Source organism: Tubulanus polymorphus, chromosome 8 (assembly GCF_964204645.1).
Source record: "Tubulanus polymorphus chromosome 8, tnTubPoly1.2, whole genome shotgun sequence".
Classification (NCBI taxonomy): domain Eukaryota; kingdom Metazoa; phylum Nemertea; class Palaeonemertea; order Tubulaniformes; family Tubulanidae; genus Tubulanus; species Tubulanus polymorphus.
Genome location: NC_134032.1, coordinates 15,312,457 through 15,331,826, shown reverse-complemented (window position 1 = coordinate 15,331,826; position 19,370 = coordinate 15,312,457). Strand labels below are relative to the sequence as shown.

General features: G+C 43.9%; 1 protein-coding gene and 6 non-coding genes across 7 annotated transcripts in view; 5 read left to right on the top strand and 2 right to left on the bottom strand.

Moving 5' to 3' along the window:
* Nucleotides 1-19,370, bottom strand: part of LOC141910409 (potassium voltage-gated channel subfamily KQT member 1-like) — a 68,875-nt gene that overhangs the window by 17,464 nt on the left and 32,041 nt on the right. The gene's annotated exons all lie outside the window — the stretch shown is intronic.
* On the bottom strand, nt 1,574-1,644 carry Trnag-gcc (transfer RNA glycine (anticodon GCC)). The gene has a single exon. It is a non-coding gene; the product is annotated as a tRNA-Gly (tRNA).
* On the top strand, nt 6,048-6,118 carry Trnag-gcc (transfer RNA glycine (anticodon GCC)). The gene has a single exon. It is a non-coding gene; the product is annotated as a tRNA-Gly (tRNA).
* On the top strand, nt 6,365-6,435 carry Trnag-gcc (transfer RNA glycine (anticodon GCC)). The gene has a single exon. It is a non-coding gene; the product is annotated as a tRNA-Gly (tRNA).
* On the top strand, nt 9,188-9,258 carry Trnag-gcc (transfer RNA glycine (anticodon GCC)). Its single transcript has one exon. It is a non-coding gene; the product is annotated as a tRNA-Gly (tRNA).
* On the top strand, nt 9,502-9,572 carry Trnag-gcc (transfer RNA glycine (anticodon GCC)). Its single transcript has one exon. It is a non-coding gene; the product is annotated as a tRNA-Gly (tRNA).
* Nucleotides 12,758-12,828, top strand: Trnag-gcc (transfer RNA glycine (anticodon GCC)). The gene has a single exon. It is a non-coding gene; the product is annotated as a tRNA-Gly (tRNA).

Here is a 19,370-nt window from a genome sequence, read left to right as displayed (position 1 = left end):
TGTTGTATTTATAAAACCAATGCATCTTTGTATAAAACAAGCGAATAAAGCGTAAATAAATAAAAAAGTTATAAAACTTAATAAAAAGAATAGAATTTTCTAGGGTTAGTTTGATGAAGTATCACTCACCATGGAGAACATACAGGAAGCGACGCTTGCCGCGAGGGCGGGAATAGTTACAAAAACACTAACAACTAGACATAAAAAGGCAGCTGAACACCTACAAAACACAATAAAAACACCTACAAAACACAATAAAAACACCTACAAAACACAATAAAAACACCTACAAAACACAATAAAAACACCTACAGAACAGAACAATAACATTCAAACTGAAACACCTACAAAACGAAACTAATTACTAGACAAATGAACACCTTTCCAACCAGTTATCGCAAGGGATGCGTTTAGTTACTGGTTTTTACCAGCATGATAGTTGTTAGTTTGAGGATAGTAATAAAATCGGCGCAGACTGAGGGCAGGTGGCTGAGTTTGGATAGGAGGAGGGGCGTGAAGAGGTTTCGTGTTTCTTCACGCTTGTAGTTTATTCAAGTTTATTTCGATTATATTCTTGCAGTCATTTTCGGGAATACTGATTTTTAGGTTTTAACTAGATGTTTATAAGATATAATCTATAGAAACAGCCATCAGATCATCAGAAAGATTTTATCAGGAAAATTTTAATCAGAAAAAATTCATCAGAAAAATTTCGTTAGGAAGCTAGGGTACACCCCCTACCCCACCCCACCACCTAAATCCGCCCCTGCTTAAAATGACTATTTAGCAGGCACTGGCAGGCGGGTATATATATATATATATATATATATATATATATATATATATATATATATATATATATATATATATATATATATATATATATATATATATATATATATATATATATATATATATCATTATCGTCACACACTAACGAGTAGCGCAGCATTGTCTCTCGACCGATTCTAATATAAACATTCAAGTAAAATGTCAAAGTGCGCAGCAGGTGCGCGCAGGTGCGATGAATTCAAAAAATCATTAATTTCCTCTGCAACAGACTTCTGTCTGTTCTCGGTCGTGCCGTGTTCCTGTAATGAAAATGTCGCTAGGAAGATGATAAATTAAACCCGAAATGACGAGAGATGTTTTTATGCTGCCAGAAGAACGGCGCTACCGACTACGGAGCGAAATCCGGTTGGGTTTTCGATCCGCTAGTATTAACTTCAGGCGCAAACTAGAGAGAGAGAGAGAGAGGAGGGGTAGAGGGAGAGGAGGGAGAGGGGAAGGAGAGGGAGAGAGGGAGAGAGGGAGAGAGAAGGAGAGGGTATATAGCGCTATAATGAACCGTATAGGTTTTACTTTGATGTTTATAAAACCGATGACTATTTTTATTTTCATCGATTGTGAAATAGACATATTTTCTTCAGCCCAGGAGCTGTTTCCCAGAAAAAGGACACGTGTAATTGAAAAAAGAGTTATTGACGCACACACATGTCGCATTTTACTTATTGGTCGAAATAGATTTTTACGAAAAGCGGATTCAAAACTTAAGTGTCTAAAAAAAAGTTTTTGCATCGGCCGGGAATCGAACCCGGGCCCCCCGCGTGGCAGGCGAGAATTCTACCACTGAACCACCGATGCAGCTTGGACGACGTCAATCTTTATACGGATTTGACAGCTGTGATCACGTCAGTGACCCTGATTGATAAAGTGGCATGCGCTTATAGTTGGTAATTGAATGAACGACTGCCGGCGCGCTGCCGCTGCTGCTGCTGCTGCTGTTTTTAAAAATCTGTGATCGACTCGATCTCACTCCAAGAGACGGCAACAACAATAGCGACGATTTTATTCAAAATCTGTTCGCTCCCATAACAACGAAGCCGATGAATGATGACACTATCTCCACAAATTCCGCGTCGGTGTGTGAGTCTGTTTAATTTTGTCGAGCGCGGGACTGAAAGGAAATATATTTCCCGTTAATCACAGGAAATACGGTAGATTCGACCCACGTGACCTGTTTAAATCGATCAACAGCGAGTGACTGGTGTAACACACGTGATCGCCGCCGCCATCGTCTGCGAAACAAAACACATTCCGAAATCTCTTCTCATCTTTCGATGCTGTCGTCGTCGGGTTGAAGGGAAAAAGATGATTTCAATCTTCTTTTCTTTCTATCGACTCTTTACATCTTACGGATCGTTCAATCATCGTCGTGGCCTAGCTTCCCGATGACGTCAGACTGCTCAAAGCCTGCTCGGATCAATAACTAATTGATTTAAGTAACGGTAGTTGTTTCGTCTACTGAACAGACAGATGACAGATGGCGCGGGCATATACTTCCCGAACTCCCGCGATAAAAGACGGGAAATCGCGAGATTTATATCTGCAGATTTATGGGAGTTTTATCGGAGGTCTATTGATGTGTCAAAGCGGGCAGATCAGCGGCAGCAGCAGCAGCCGGTGCTGGTACCAGTGGCAGCAGCATCACCAGCGCCACCAGCAGCAGCAGTGGTGGTGCTGGTGCCAGTGGCAGCAGCAGCAGCATCACCAGCACCAGCACCAGCAGCAGCAGCAGCAGCAGCAGCAGCAGCAGTGGTGGTGCTGGTACCAGTGGCAGCAGCAGCAGCACCACCAGCAGCAGCAGTGGTGGTATTAGGCCTACCAGTGTGACTTGCCGTTTGTTTAAGGCTATATCTTGCCCAAGACTAACCTTAACAGGACTCGAACCCGCTTGTCACTCGGCACAGGTGGGTTTTCCAAGGACTGAATCCTATTGGAGCACTGTTCATTTAATCTCACGATAGGACTCGAACTTGTCACCCCGGAGCAATGGATGCAACAGCAATACGCCTTATTCCACACTGAGATACCAACTGGCGCTCGTGACAACCGTAATCAAATCACATAGGATCAGGGTGGCTGTATGTTTTTGACAGACGGTCCCCGTATCGGATTTGTGATATCACTCACAAATTCACATTCAGCAGTTTACCTGACAATTCGCAGTATACCCCTCGCGTCGACTCTATTGTGTAGGTGTCTGATAGGAGCTGTTATTGAGAACAGCCGATCTTGTGATGGCCGGTAAAAAGAGAATGAGATTATATAGAGTGTATTTCTATCCCCGACACATGATATACCAGGGAAGCGAACTAGATCCGTCCGGCGCCATCTTTAACGCGTGATTTACAGCTTTCTGCTAATGAAATAGAAAGTTTAGAGACGTTTCTGATTGAAAATGAACTACAAACACCAGACATTAGACATTTTATCAGCACACTTTCAAAAACTGATCGTCCACACTTCACATGTGTTCAGTGCTTCACCTGAGACATTTTTAATTGAAAATGAACTACAAACTCAAGATATTAGACATTCTATCGGTGCGCTTTGTGGCACAAGGCTGCCGATTGTCTGAGGGGTAGCTCCATGCTGCCGATTGTCTGAGGGGTAGCTCCATGCTGCATATTGTCAGAAGGGTAGCTCCACTCCATGCTGCCGATTGTCTGAGGGGTAGCTCCATGCTGCCGATTGTCTGAGGGGTAGCTCCATGCTGCATATTGTCAGAGGGGTAGCTCCATGCTGCATATTGTCAGAGGGGTAGCTCCATGCTGCATGTTGTCTGAAGGTATAGTTCCAGGCTGTGTAGAATGTCAATGATGGTGGTTGCACGTTGCTGATATGTGTAACACCCGGGTATACCTCTCACGCGTGGAGATCGGCGTCGCACGAACGTGTGACATTTAAGTTGCTGTTATTTATCAGGCTATATTGTTGTTAGGCAATTTAAAAATGAAAAATTCATTCCGATTTTTCAATTACAATAATGGAGCCTGGTGACGTCACTGGCACGCAACAAATCGAGTCAGCTTTTTAATCTACAATTTCTCGCCTTCGTCGTCTCACACAGGATTCAACCGTTTATTGGCGATACACGTGCTATTCAAAACGTGCTGTCTAAAACCCGACACACACGGCAAAATGTGCTGCCTAAAACCTGAACCACACGGCAAAACGTGCTGTCTAAAACCCGACCCACACGGCAAAACGTGCTGTCTAAAACCCGACCCACACGGCAAAACGTTTGTTTCACAGAAAACACACGTTAAAAGCTTTCAAAACTCAATTATAACTTGATCATGAGTTCAGAGTTAACTCTAATTCACAACTGTGGAACTGGATCCTGAGTTCAGAGTTATTTCTAACTCACAACTGTAGAACTGGATCCTGAGTTCAGAGTTCACTCTTACTCACAACTGTGGAACTGGATCCTGAGTCCAGAGTTAACTCTAACTCAAAACTGTGGAACTGGATCAGGGGTAACTTTAACTTATCGATCTCGATCCCGTTCCAGGATACGAACACCTTCGTTGCAATAATCGCGGGAACGCTACACACAAAGATTGCGTCCGGTAACAAACAATCACGATCCACTTTTATATATGATTTCTTTATGTCTATTGCGCGTGTTTTCATTACAGAAAGTCCGGTAATCCTCCACACACCGGGAGAGTAAATTAGGTTCTCTCTCTCTCTTTCTCTCCTGCACAATCGCGAGAAAAAGAAGCCGAATAATGACAGATTGTCGTGGTTGATTAATTGAACCCGTGATGCTGGCAATCGACAATGTCGTTGTTATCAAGTACGGTTAGGCCATCATTCGGAAGTTCAGAGATGTCCCTCGAACCCCCTGCCCCATACCCTCTCCCTGGTGTCGTGCCGTTTTCATGTGATGAAAGCGACGACTTTCTTTGCGGTTTCCAACCTGATGACATTGTGAGACTCTGCCACGTTCCTCCCTCAGGGATTTGAACCTGATGACATCGTGAGACTCTGCCGCGTTCCTGATGACATCGTGAGACTCTGCCACGTTCCTGATGACATCGTGAGACTCTGCCACGTTCCTCCCTCGACAGGGATTCAAACCTGATGACATCGTGAGACTCTGCCACGTTCCTCCCTCAGGGATTTGAACCTGATGACATCGTGAGACTCTGCCGCGTTCCTGATGACATCGTGAGACTCTGCCACGTTCCTGATGACATCGTGAGACTCTGCCACGTTCCTCCCTCGGCAGGGATTCGAACCTGATGACATCGTGAGACTCTGCCACGTTCCTCTATCGGCAGGGATTCGAACCTGATGACATCGTGAGACTCTGCCACGTTCCTCCATCGGCAGGGATTCGAACCTGATGACATCGTGAGACTCTGCCACGTTCCTCCCTCGACAAGCATTCGAAACTGATGACATCGTAATTTTCCTTAAATGTGTAAACACTTTATTTCGGATTGGTTGGTTAGATCTACGAGCAATTATCTAACAATCAGTTAGATCATTGCTCGTAGGTTAGACATAACCGGCATAGAAATACCATCGTAAAAATGTAACAACCCATGTTTCAAGCGTTGCATACCCGGCCCTTCTTTCTCCTGGCAATGTACGCTCTACGATCCTAGTGTAACCAATCACCCAGACACTAAGGTTCTCGGTGAAGGTTGTCGGCCGATCGGATCAAGCTCTGGGCTCGGTTTCACCAGAAAAAGTTAAACTCAGACTATCATGTGCTATACATCAGACACTAAGGTGCTTGGTGAAATGTAGACGAGGTTTCAGGTGTATCGGTCAAGGTCAGCGCTTGCATCGTTGCGTTCAAGGTCAGCGCTTGCTTCGTTACACTTTTTTAAGGTCACGATGGCAATAATCGAACTACTAGCAGCAGCCAGCTCACCATCTCAGTCGATATATTGTCGAGGCGATTAATAATTGAATTCCACTCTGACGCGTTGGTGAAAGCGGTTTGCGATCGTTTCAAGCCAATTTATGGTCAAGTGATGGTCCATTATAGCTAGCTCTGAAGAGAGGCGGCGCGTCAAACAAGCAAAGTGATTTACTGATTCCCTGTTGCCGACAGAGAACGTTCATCGTATCGCTTGCTGTCCTATCCATCGAAGGCTGAAATAATACCTTCTTATCGGTCGGGTCATTTTGTAAGCAGTAGTGCTTGCTTCGTGACAAATAAATCGAGATAACACGACCATGAAGCATCGGTGGTTCAGTGGTAGAATTCTCGCCTGCCACGCGGGGGGCCCGGGTTCGATTCCCGGCCGATGCAACTTAATTTTTTTCGAAATTCATTTTTACTACGTTGACTTAACATTTTTATTATTGTGAATCTCTTTTTCTGTGAGATTCTACATTTGTAACTGGTCTTCACTGATCGGCAATGAGGCTCAGCTTTAATACAATGTGTTTTAATACTGCACAAGCTAAAGTATATATCATCATTGTCAAACACACCTGCGGGTTTCAACTGTTCTGGATCGGGTTTCTTGACTCTCGATCACACATTGTTTAACAAGCATCGGTGGTTCAGTGGTAGAATTCTCGCCTGCCACGCGGGGGGCCCGGGTTCGATTCCCGGCCGATGCATTGTCATTTTTCTAAAGGTAATACCTTTTTTTACACGTCATCTAGCTTGTCTCAAGAACCATTTGTAGGATCTTGAAATATGGATTTTCCTTTTGACAAACCCTTTAACTGGCCGGGACCGAAACAGGGACTGATTTTCAAATCAACAAAATCGAAGTACAGATTTAGTCGAACGTTGGATCGAATTTCGAACACCGTTAAGAGGTTTGTTTTCCATCGCGAACTAGACGGATGGCTGCCCGCTGGTAACTTGCGTGCATGGCGCTGTTTGCAGACGACATAGCGGCACGAATCCAATCAAAATATTCCATAACAGACGAAGAAGACTTTACATAGATATATACATATCATACAGATACCGACAACAATACCAGAATGTTACTGTTAGTGTTTAACGTACATACATCAACTTAACCGTATCTCAGTAAGCAAACAGTATACGCGACACAATCAGCCGTCCGTCCGTTCGTCAACCCGTCCATCCGCCGCCCTTCTCTGCTGGGGCTTTCTAACAATAATCAGCCAGATCGATGTGGCTTGAGAGTTAGAACGCCTTTACCGAGTAACACGATTATTGCAAGAAAACGTCGCAACAATCGACCTATTATAGAGAAGCGTTTAGATGTCAAGATGAAAGGCTGTACGGGGAAGGCGGGGAGAGTAGAGAGAGGGAGAGGGAGAGAAAGATGGAGGGATTGAAAAAGGGAGAGGGAGAGAATGAGGGAGGGAGGTAGGCGAGCGAGAACGAGAGGGAGGAGAGAGAGGGGGCTTATGGATGGGAGATAGAACCATCGGGAATGGCATGGTGGAGCGAGGGAGATTGAGGGAGGGAGAGGGAGGGAGAGGGAGGGAGAGAAAGGAGATAGGGTAGAGCTGAGGTGTCCATCACATTACGCAGTCCATTGATTACAGGTCTGTACACAGGCGAACTGTCTGCGACGGTGACAGATCAGGAATGATAGTGGTTGTCGTAGCTGCGAGGAAGAAAGGAGATGTCTCTCCCATACCGACCTTTTGGCTCACGGCTCATTAAACCTCGTCGCAGTCGACATACGTACCGACCGTATATCTCGACTGATACCGAATCAGAAATGACAAAGAATCCTTGGGCATTTCAACTTGTTGGCATTTTGTTACTTGAATGCAAGAAACCAGTTCGCCATAAGCGTTCTCGGTAGCTCAGTGGGATACGGATTGATGCTGCTGTATTCACTTTCAGCGCTGAGTGATAAGTGGGTTCAAGTCCTGCTGGCTGTTTACAGTGTGCGGTCTGCGATGGTCCCGTCGTGAGGTTAAATGAACAATCCAATAGGGTTAGAGAGTCTTGCCTCTTCCCAAAGCGATTGGGGTCAATCACCTTTGGAAGGGAAAGTTCAGGGGCATCAGTTCACCGGCAGTAGGGAAATATGAACAAAAGCTGGAGTTCATGGCCGTGGTTGTTGTCTGAATACCCACGTGTCCCACATAAAGATAGAAACTGAAGTTAAGCCAGATATCTTGTCTGATTGTGACAGGAGGGAAACCGAAATGTGGCGCGCATTGAGCTCTAACTGGTGGCAAAACTTATATTTAGATAATTGTGTCGTGCGTATGTACGCAAGCGCTCCATACATGGGTCGGTGGGATGTTCTGACGTAAGACAAGGTCACAATATGTGAACGCCGGGAGAGCTTGGAGAGTCAGTGAAGAAAGGAAAAAGTCATGCAGAAATTGGGGTGGACTCGTGGAAAAGTAAGTGTTTTAGTTATCGTCTCTGAGAGGATCTTAAACCAGAAGGAACGAAACCATCCGATATCAGGAACCGTCACAACACAAAACACGAAACCAACACGAAAACAAGATCCGAAAAACAACGTGAAGTGCAATAAACATCGTAGTTGTAAGCAGCCAACAAGACTCAGCTATTTTCTAAGGGGCCAACATGACTGTACAAAATAATGTAGAGCAGTGTAACATATAAATTAACCAATGACGACAACGGTAATAATTGTTAGTTTGAAACCTCAGAGGATTCCGCGCGGACAGACTAGGTACAGCTGGTGAAATAATAACCAATATGACGGAAAAGTTTAAACCTAATAAACGTAGGAATTACCAAAATCGTCTGCTAATTCGGTTAGCGTCATCGTCTGCGTCGAGGACTCGGTTAACAATGCTAATTATATCACATTCCACGAGAAACACGACGAAAATTGCCCGGCTCGGAGCCTGCCGCGCTCACCACAAGCCGGGAAGTGGCTCAAGTCCATTTCTTTATCTCGTATATATTTTTTGGGGATATTCCTCTTTAACTTTTGAACACGTGCTTCAATGCACGACCAGTGAAACTGTGCGGTTCAGATAAGTCATCGTTGTTCAAAAGATTACGAGAAATATCCCCCCGAAAAATCGAAGTTCGCGAAAACAAATATACATTAGTTCTCCTCTCGTCGAATATGGCGACATTATGATTTGCTGACGGATTTCCGCAACGAAGTCGACAATAACTGATGACACTTGTGTGCGTGTGCTTGCCGTAGGTAGAAACTAATTAGAAGTTATACGTAAAAATAAATCGACATTCGGATGAATTATACAATAATAGGTACATAATTTTCAACCGCCGAGACCACGCCCTTCAAAATATCAATATCTGCTATCAATATTTTTCATATCATCTGGGAAGTGTTTTGATGAAATGTCTTATGTCTGGTCTTTGTAGTGTGGTGTTTTCGAAGTCTGGTTGCTTGAACTTTTAGACTAAACTTATCAAGCATCGGTGGTTCAGTGGTAGATTTCTCGCCTGCCTCGCGTGGGGCCCGGGTTCGATTCCCGGCCGATGCAAAGTTGTTTTTTGAAATTCATTTTTGCCACGTTTAAAGCGCATTGTGGATATAAGAATCTATTTTTCTGTGAGATTCTACATTTGTAACTGGTCTTCACTGATCTGCATTGAGGGTCAGCTTTATACAATGTGTTTTAGTACAGTGCAAGGTACAGTATATATCATCAATGTCAAACACACCTGCGGGTTGCAACTGTTCTGGATATGGCTTTCTAGACTTTAGATTGCGTATCCTCCAACAAGCATCGGTGGTTCAGTGGTAGAATTCTCGCCTGCCACGCGGGGGGCCCGGGTTCGATTCCCGGCCGATGCACGACATTTTTTTAGCTTTTGTAGAATCAAATGCGGATTAGCTTGAAATGCGTAGACTTAGGGCTTTTGCTGCCCGCCCAACTCAAGTTTGCTTTTCATCAAACAATTTCCGTATTCTCTCAACAGGGGGCGTTCTCAACAGTTAACGGAAACTTCCTTCCGTAACTAAATACAAACAGCGTCCTCTTGCCTTTCAGGTCCACACCACGCAATGCCGAGTTCTACTGCGCATTGCATTTCTTAATTAGATAGGTCTAAAAATTGGATTATAAAAATACAAGCGGCCTGCATGAAATTCAATTAAAATGGCCGACTTCGGTGTGATGTTGATTAGATTTAGTCACGAAAAGGGAGGGAGGGAGTCAAGGGAGGGGTGGGGGCGTGTGTGGTTCGTTCTCTAAGACTGTTTTATAACCGTGTTAATAGTAGGTGTGTATTGATGAGAATATCGAATTGACGGTAAAGTTTACTGCGGTAAAGTTGAGACCGTTAAAATTCTACCCTGAGTTGGTGTCAAATACTGAGTAAGAGTTTGTGAAATACAGTAGACTCTGTCTCTTACTGCGGTAAAGTTGAGACCGGTAAAATTCTACCCCGAGTTGGTGTCAAATACTGAGTAAGAGTTTGTGAAATACAGTAGACTCTGTCTCTTACTGAGGTAAAGTTGAGACTGGTAAAATTCTACCCCGAGTTGGTGTCAAATACTGAGTAAGAGTTTGTGAAATACAGTAGACTCTGTCTCTTACTGCGGTTAAGTTGAAACTGGTTAAATTCTACCCCGAGTTGGTGTCAAATACTGAGTAAGAGTTTGTGAAATACAGTAGATTCTGTCTCTTACTGCGGTAAAGTTGAGACTGGTAAAATTCTACCCCGAGTTGGTGTCAAATACTGAGTTTGTGAAATATAGTAGACTCTGTCTCTTGCTGCGGTAAAGTTGACGCAATTCTACTTAAAATGCCAAAATTGCGCAACACTTCTGAAGGTCAGTGTAACATTTGCTTAACACGTGACAGAAATCTATATTAGACAACCAATCACGCCAATTACCTTCCGTTCGTCACGTGACGATTGCTAACGAACCGATTTAAATTAACCCAATCAACAGTGAGAACCATTAATATACAAATTCAAACTCGACTCAGCGCGGCGTCTGGACGGACACGTGTGCAGATAAGGAAGCTAACTTTGTGTCGGTGAATCGTAAATTCGGTATTAAATATTCGCCGATGTAGAAACCTGACACTAAATCGAATTTCAGGCTACGGTAATTTTGTACCGCGCACTTGGACGAATTCTCCGGGGACTGGAAATAATCGAATACAACTCGCCGTGACGTCACACACGAGTATGTAAGGGATATACCAGTGTTTTTCATTAACGGTAACCTTTCTCTACTCTCTGTTCGCGTTCTATCGCGCCTGTCTCTCTTTCTCTGTAGAGATTCATTTACGATTAGGCTATGTCTTAAACATTTCCCTCAGAATACGCCTCAAAGCCCCGCGAAGAAAAGAGAAATTATACAGTCCATTGAAAATAGGAATCTGATTATAACACTGGTGTCCGTTGCGCGGAAATCAATGCCATAACAACCAGACATTTCAAATTCGGCCATTGAACGGGTTGAAGAGACACCCGTGACTTCGATATATTGACACAGAAAACAGGTTCATTTCAAATACGAATTCCACCATCTTGTATCGTGTAACGCTCATTGTGATTGGCCAGCTTCAGAAGGTATTCAAATGAACCAACCAATAAATACCGCATGTTATAATAAATACAGCAAGATAGTCTAATTCTGATTGGCCAGTGATTTGTGTATTTCAGTAACGCTTATTCTGATTGGCCAGTGATTTGTGTATTTTAGTAACACTTATTCTGATTGGCCAGTTCAACAATAAGTGACGTTCGGGCAGACCAACCAATGAGAAACATGATCCGTGTATTGTATAGTTACGCTTATTGCGATTGGCCCGAAGAATTCTGGCAAACCGCCAACTGAAAACCTTTGTTTGTATATTGTGCAAATTTCACATTAAAACTGGACTAATTAATTCACAGGTTGTTTATTATACATGTCGAGGTTGATCACCTTTTGAAGGTCATTACGCTGTATCTTGAGCAGACGGCGCGTAGTTTGTGTGATACTGTTGTTGTTTGGCAATATAGGAATATCGTTTAAGGAGACTACGAAGATTGCCCTAATTAGCGTACAGGGTTTCTAACTCGTTATATGCAAATCTATGCAAATCTATGCAAATCCAGGTTCATTTGAAATTCATACAGAATCGATTCAAATTGGAGACAATTATTTCTCCAGCTCCGTTTAGTGTCATCACCGACGCGCATCGAGGCTGCCGCCGCACTACTCGGTATGAATAGCATATTTTCTGCTCTTTTTAATTGGCGCCGAATTTTTGTGTTAGGGGAAGGCGCAGTCGATTAAGTAAGGACAGAGGGAGAGAGGGAGGGAGGGAGGGAGGGAGGAGGAGGGAGGAGGGAGGAGGGAGGAGGGAGGAGGGAGGAGGGAGGAGGGAGGAGGAGGAGGGAGGAGGAGGGAGGTAGAGAGGGAGAGAGAGCACACAAAATATTTCGATGTGTCACGCAAATCTGTACCATCAGACCTCAAAATAACCTCTGTTCGCATCACCGTGGACTTAGATACGACGTTACATCAGATTGGATTAAACAGAAGGGATGTCGTCTGCTGTAGCCCGACTGATGATCGATCACATCGTACATATCTAATTGTGTTCTCCACATTATCAATTCAACCTTAATTCATCAATCATCCACCAACCACCGGTTACAATAACAACCATGATCACCAATGATCCCACCATATTTAATTATGAATATTAGAACATTTCGCCCACGCACACGTATACATTTAGTCACCACTTGATGACTACCTCCATAGTCTCAACAAGCATCGGTGATTCAGTGCGGGGGTCCGGGTTCGATTCCCAGCCGATGCAATTTTATTTTTCGAAATTTACTTTTTGCTTCGTTTTTTAAGAAATGCTAATATATGAATCTATTCTTATTCTACATTTGTAACTGGTGTGCACCATCGGAAATGAGGCTCAACTTTATACAATGTGTACCAGTATTATCATCAATGTCACACACACCTGCGGATTACTTTTTTAAATCGATCTTTTGAATATCGATTTCCTCCAAAAAGCATCGGTGGTTCAGTGGTAGAATTCTCGCCTGCCACGCGGGGGGCCCGGGTTCGATTCCCGGCCGATGCATGGCTTTTTATGCAAATTAGGTTCGCGATGACTATTTTTAAAAATTCTAATTCAGTACGGCAAAAGCATATTGTCTTTTTTACCCCTAAAGCAACATTTGATTCAGCTTCAATATATATCCAATGTCTGATTTGTATATCTTATACATTTTCGACTACCGGTATTATCGGTCCATCGATCGCATTGTGATGATTTTGAACTTGTTCACACCAGGAATAAACATTGTATGAGTCATCAGGCCTCGGGGATGTAACTGAAGAGCTCAACTGAAAAAAGAAATAATTTCTCCAGGCGCGACGAGTAAAAATGTCATCTTGAGTTTAAATCATGTTTACTATCGATCGGTGACGTCAACATTTACGTCATCGAGATGCTGCGATGACGTCATGCAGTCGGCAGCTGTTGAGTGAAATAGATTGTAAACAGGTTATTTTTGATGTCGGGAAGTTTCAACTGTCGCTATTATTGATTTCAAACGAGAATAGATTCCGCGTCGCATAACAACGCTTTTAAAGACGCCGCGCGCCGCGTACACTGATGCGTATGAAGACGCCGCGAACACACACACACCGCTCGGCGGAATAACGACTCGAATAGAGTCCTTCAGCGTCAGCTAAATCAGACATCGCATTAACCGGCATATTTATGCTTTTTAAAGAATCGATTTAAAACGATTTTGATTTAATTGATATATGAGAGCGACTATACAAAGGGACTTTATGCATTTGAATTGCTGTTTCATAAGACTCGACATTCAAAGCATTTGACCTTGCAAGTCGCTACAAAGGAAACGTGACCTTGGCATTTTGGATTCGGCGTGTTAGTTGTTACAGCAGCAATCCCTTTGATTTCCAGCGGTTGAATTCTTCAATATTGGTAACAAGCGATTGACTTTCAGATGACAACAAAAAGACCAATATTTCCGACAACATCAACTTCTTTTGCATTTGGTTCTGAAATTGTTTGCACATTGGCGTCTGGCTTCTCCTTTGAATTGTTATGAAAAACGTTTGACGGTTTCTGGAATGAGCTTAAACAATCGAATCTTGGTTTTTTCATTGGTAGCTTTAGACCGACATAGATGAAACGGACACTGGTATTATGATGCCAAAATCATACATTGTGCCTTACTACACAGTAGCGACACCTGGTGGATCATCACTCGCCACAAGTGAAATCCACAGTTAGCAGTTGATATCCCACTGTACACTAGTGACACCGGGTGGTGGAACCACACTTGTCGTGAGTGGAATCTACTGCTGCCGTAACTAATGTCCTACTCCACACTAGTGACACCTGGTGGATCCTCAACTGCCACAAATGGAATCATGTATTGCCAAAATTGATATTCTCTTGGAATCCTCTATTGCTGCAGGTAGCGCTAATGTCTTGCTGTACACTAGCGACACCTGGTGGATCCCCGATTCCCAAAGAGTCCTCATTGTTTTTATATTGCGACCGTAATTCGTAAAAACTACTATGATGATGATGATGATGATGATGACGTTGACGATGACGATGAAGATGTCATTCATAAAATTCGATCAAAATTAGATGGATTTCACGGAGAACTATCCGACGACGGCCGGGAGGGAGCTTTACGCGACCGCGTATTCAATCAAAGCGTATCGCTATATCGATTATCGATCGATACCATCGATTATTGATTAAATATGATTGATTATGGGTGACATAATGACTATACAGCAATGATACATATGTTTGTAAATCGACACCTTGCACCGCGTTTAGTTCCGATTATACGTCTGGTGTACTACTTGTTATAACCATTACACCAGGGTTGTACAGATAATATAAAATCCCTGCACACTGAGAGTAAAAAAGGTTCTGAAATGTTTCCTTACGACATCTGGGCTGGGTTTCATTTTCTTCCACAGCTATGAAACCCAGCCCTATGGTGGCTGATAAGGGCCAAATGTATCAATTTTTACAAGACCTCGATTATAGAAAATTGCAAAACGAAACCTATAGGGCTGGGTTTCATAGGTGTGGAAGAAAAATAGTCCCTGGAAATATTTTAATATTTTTAATATTTTGGAATATTAACAATGGTTTCTCATTGTTACTATGGGGGTTGTCAACCAGATTGACGATTTACCCCTAGGAATAACTTTGATACTCAGTCTATGAAACCGGGCCCAGGATTTTAAGTTCATATTTCGACTTAATCCTAACACTCATCTTCAATTAGAATGTGAGCTAGCTAGCTACTAGCTCAAGGAATACAGTATTCCTGAAGATGACTATCAAGATAAAGTCGAAACGTTGAATAAACTACACTAGCTCAAGGAATACAGTATTCCTGAAGATGACTATCAGGATAAAGTCGAAACGTTGAATAAACTACACTAGCTCAAGGAATACAGTATTCCTGAAGATGACTATTAGGATAAAGTCGAGACGTTGAATAAACTACACTAGCTCAAGGAATACAGTATTCCTGAAGATGACTATTAGGATAAAGTCGAGACGTTGAATAAACTACACTAGCTCAAGGAATTCAGTATTCCTGAAGATGACTATTAGGACATAGTCAAAACGTTGAATAAACTACACTAGCTCAAGGAAACATTAAAAGGGATAGAATAATGATGATATTGATGGACAGGATTGAAAACAACAGTATCTCGTTTTAGGAAGGGCTGAGGGGTTGAGAGGCGTTTGGAGGGAGATGCATCTTTACAGTGATGTCGTGTATGGATTATGACTGTATCCATCCATACCACTGTGACGAGAGTGATCGATAGTCCACTCGGGTGTAAAAACTGTGACGCCATTTTTTCGCGACCGCCTGATACTGCGGTGATTAAGAAAGGTCACGTGACCTCACCGTTATTCAGCAGCAGACGAGAGAGATGCGACTCACGGTATGTACACGTACAGACATACACACGTACCGGGGGTCGTCGATATCGATCGTTCGTAATTGAATCCGCGCAAGATGAAAAAAAAGATGACAATATTTCAAGTGGGAAAGAGGAAGAGGGAGAGGGAGAGGGCGAGGGAGAGGGAGAGGGATAGGGACAGGGAGAGGAGAAGAGGGGGGAGAGAAAGAGAGAGAGGGAGGAGAGGGAGGAGGAGAGAGAGAGAGAGAGAGAGAGAGAGAGAGGGAGAGGGAGAAGGAGAGGGAGAGGGGGAGAGAGTGAGAGAGAGTGAGAGAGAGGGAGAGAGAGGGAGAGAGAGGGAGAGAGAGGGAGAGAGAGGGAGAGAGAGGGAGAGAGAGGGAGAGAGAGGGAGAGAGAGGGAGAGAGAGGGAGAGAGAGGGAGAGAGAGGGAGAGAGAGGGAGAGAGAGGGAGAGAGAGGGAGAGAGAGGGAGAGAGAGGGAGAGAGAGGGAGAGAGAGGGAGAGAGAGGGAGAGAGAGGGAGAGAGAGGGAGAGAGAGGGAGAGAGAGGAGAGAGAGGGAGAGAGAGGGAGAGAGAGGGAGAGAGAGGGAGAGAGAGGGAGAGAGAGGGAGAGAGAGGGAGAGAGAGGGAGAGAGAGGGAGAGAGAGAGAGAGAGAGAGAGAGAGAGAGAGAGAGAGAGAGAGAGAGAGAGAGAGAGAGAGAGAGAGAGAGAGAGAGAGAGAGAGAGAGAGAGAGAGAGAGAGAGAGAGAGAGAGAGAGAGAGAGAGAGAGAGAGAGAGAGAGAGAGAGAGGGAGAGGGAGAGGAGAGAGAGAGAGAGAGAGAGAGAGAGAGGGAGAGGGAGAGGGAAAGAGAGAGAGGGAGAGGGATAGGGGTAGGGACAGGGACAGGGACAGGGACAGGGACAGGCAGAGGCAGAGGCAGAGGGAGAGGGAGGGGGGACAGGGGAAGTGTAATACCTGTAGTACCGACACAGTTCACTGCACCGTCCACTGCGAATGGAGTGTATATCGAGGTGGTGTGTCGCGACGATAGAACTGCGCGAATGTTGACGCCCGAAGACAAGCAAACTCAACTGAGACAAATCATCGCTGGGGGCCGAAACTACGTTTCATATTATCGGCGTTAATTCTCAGAATTACCTGGCACTAAATCGTCGTCTGCCATATATCAACTGCCATCGTCTGCGTGATCGCGATGCGACGTGATCGATAGAAATGTCAGGGTATCTTCTGATCCGAAACCTTTTAGAGATCTTTCCATCTACGAGTCCTGTCCATCTACGAGTCCTGTCCATCTACGAGTCCTGTCCATATACGAGTCCTGTCCATCTACGAGGTGCTATGTACTTTTCGTGATTTAGACCATTTGCTCCAGTTTAAGGCTGGACCTCGTGTATTCCGTCTGTCTTAAACAACACCTGTTCATCCGTCCAAACTCGCTTCCTCGTCTCTGCTGCGACCCAATCAATTGTCTGCATTCCAATATTCCTATCCCGAGACAGATGTCTGTGTCCAGGGGCCGGGATTTCCTTTAAACTGTTTGGTACCTTGTCCGTGTCCGTTCAATAATCCTTTAAGACAGATCCTGTTTTAAGGACACCGTGTCCGAAACCCTTATCCGTATTTTTCGAAGGTGCGAAGTTATTTCGCAGTACGAAATAGTTTCTGCTTCGTAGAAGTTTTTTTTTCTCAGTTTCCCGTTTTTCTTCCGCCATCAAATATTCCAGACATACCAGACACGCGCGCGGAGAATGCCAATTTCGCAATCGTCAATTTGCATATGCAAATAAGCCGCCGTTCGCTACCGGGGGCAACTAGTAAGAAAACTGTCTCCATTGTTGTAGAGAAAGTGTGAATCGGTTTGAATAAAGTAAAGTGATTCCATAATTATCGATAATTTGAATGTTTAACAATGTGTTTTCTATAATTTCTCCATGCCTACAAACCACAATTTATTGATTTGTGAAAAAATAGGCCTACATTGTTTAACTTGATTTGGTGTCTCTTGTCTCTTGGAATTGTTTGTAATTCTTCAATACAAAATGGATTAGAAAACGCTGTTTTAGTTTAACTGCCCCGATCTGTGCCGGTGCTATTGAGACCTATATCAGGTAATACTGAAACTGACTCAGGTTTCTCCAAGCAAATTTGAAATGAACATTATTCTCTGTCTCTGTCACTCTGGTCGCATTCGCGGCCCGTGTTTTCATCGTCGTATTAAATAGATTGTCGTATTCCGCAGCATGTCTCCTGGATTTCCGCCAGTTTGAACGATGAAAGGCCGTTGTTGTTGTCGTTGTTGTGTATACGGTTGTCGTCTGCCCGTGACACCACACACACACCTAGCCTAGGTATATCTCACCGTCGAACATCGACTTCTATAAGGCGTTTTTATCGGATCGTCCGTTTTTTTGTAGCAACGCTTTGCCTCAAACGTCCATTTATCTAAAACTAAAGCGCCAGCGCGAGCACCCAACGCGACTATCGCTCCTCGAGACGTTGATGATTCGATTTGCAAGATGACGCCTACGATATTAGCGTTCGGCGATATTTCAAGAATCAAAATGGCAGCCATTTCAATCGCAGAAAATTCAGGTTCCAATTCTAGAGATGGTCATTTATTCAAGGTGATTCGATTTGTACCACGTGAGGTTTCAGGCTGCAGATTGTTTGGAGGGGCGGCTCTGGGCTGCAGACTGTCTGAAGGGGTTGCTTCAGGCTGCAGATTATCTTTTAAGGGATATGTTTCAGGCTAAAGCATATCTGAAAGGGGTTGCTCCAGACTGCGCTGATTCGACAAGTTATAAACCTCTCTTGCTTACAACGCCGAAAGTAATGAGTTTAAAAAAACTCAACAACTTGATTTCCTGTTGTCGATCGTAATAGTTCGTCCTTGACATTGGCGAGCATGTTTGCGTGACTAAATCCAATAGGTTTGACGTACACACGTGTAACCTATCCAAACCGAACCGATCCTTCGCCCATTTCTTCAGGCGAGATGAATTAGTCCGACGATGGTAAATTGTTGCTTTCCTGTATTTATCGGCGTCGTCTGCGATCTTGTAAAATTCGACGGAGCGGACGGCTGCACAGTCTCCTTTTCCTCCTCATCCCTCATCGTTGCAGCGGCAGCAGCAGCAGCAGACACGAGCCATTTATGAAATATAACGACGATGATTGTTGTCGATGATTATATGACGTTGTGAAGCAACCCACACACACACGCGCACAATAACGATCGAGTCACGTGTTATGAGAGGAGATCTAAGCGGCGACGAACAAAAAGAGAGAACAATTATTATCGTCGAAACCTTTTAAGCGCTTCACAACTTCCGCGCAGTTCACGGAGAGGCCGCGCATCTCTCTGGGGTAATCCGAACGATTGATATATTTCACAGTGTTCATATACCTGATGGTTAATGGGAATCTATTCACAACGATATGATAATCTACATGCATAGTCTAAACTCATTTTAGTTCTATAACCGATCTAACAACTTAAGACCAGTCTAAGCTCATTTTGGTTATATAGCCAATCTAACAACTAAGACCAGTCAAAACTCATTTTGGTTCTATAACCAATCTAACAACTTGAGACCAGTCTAAGCTCATTTTAGTTCTCTAACCAATCTAACAACTTAAGACCAGTCTAAGCTCATTTTAGTTCTATAACCAA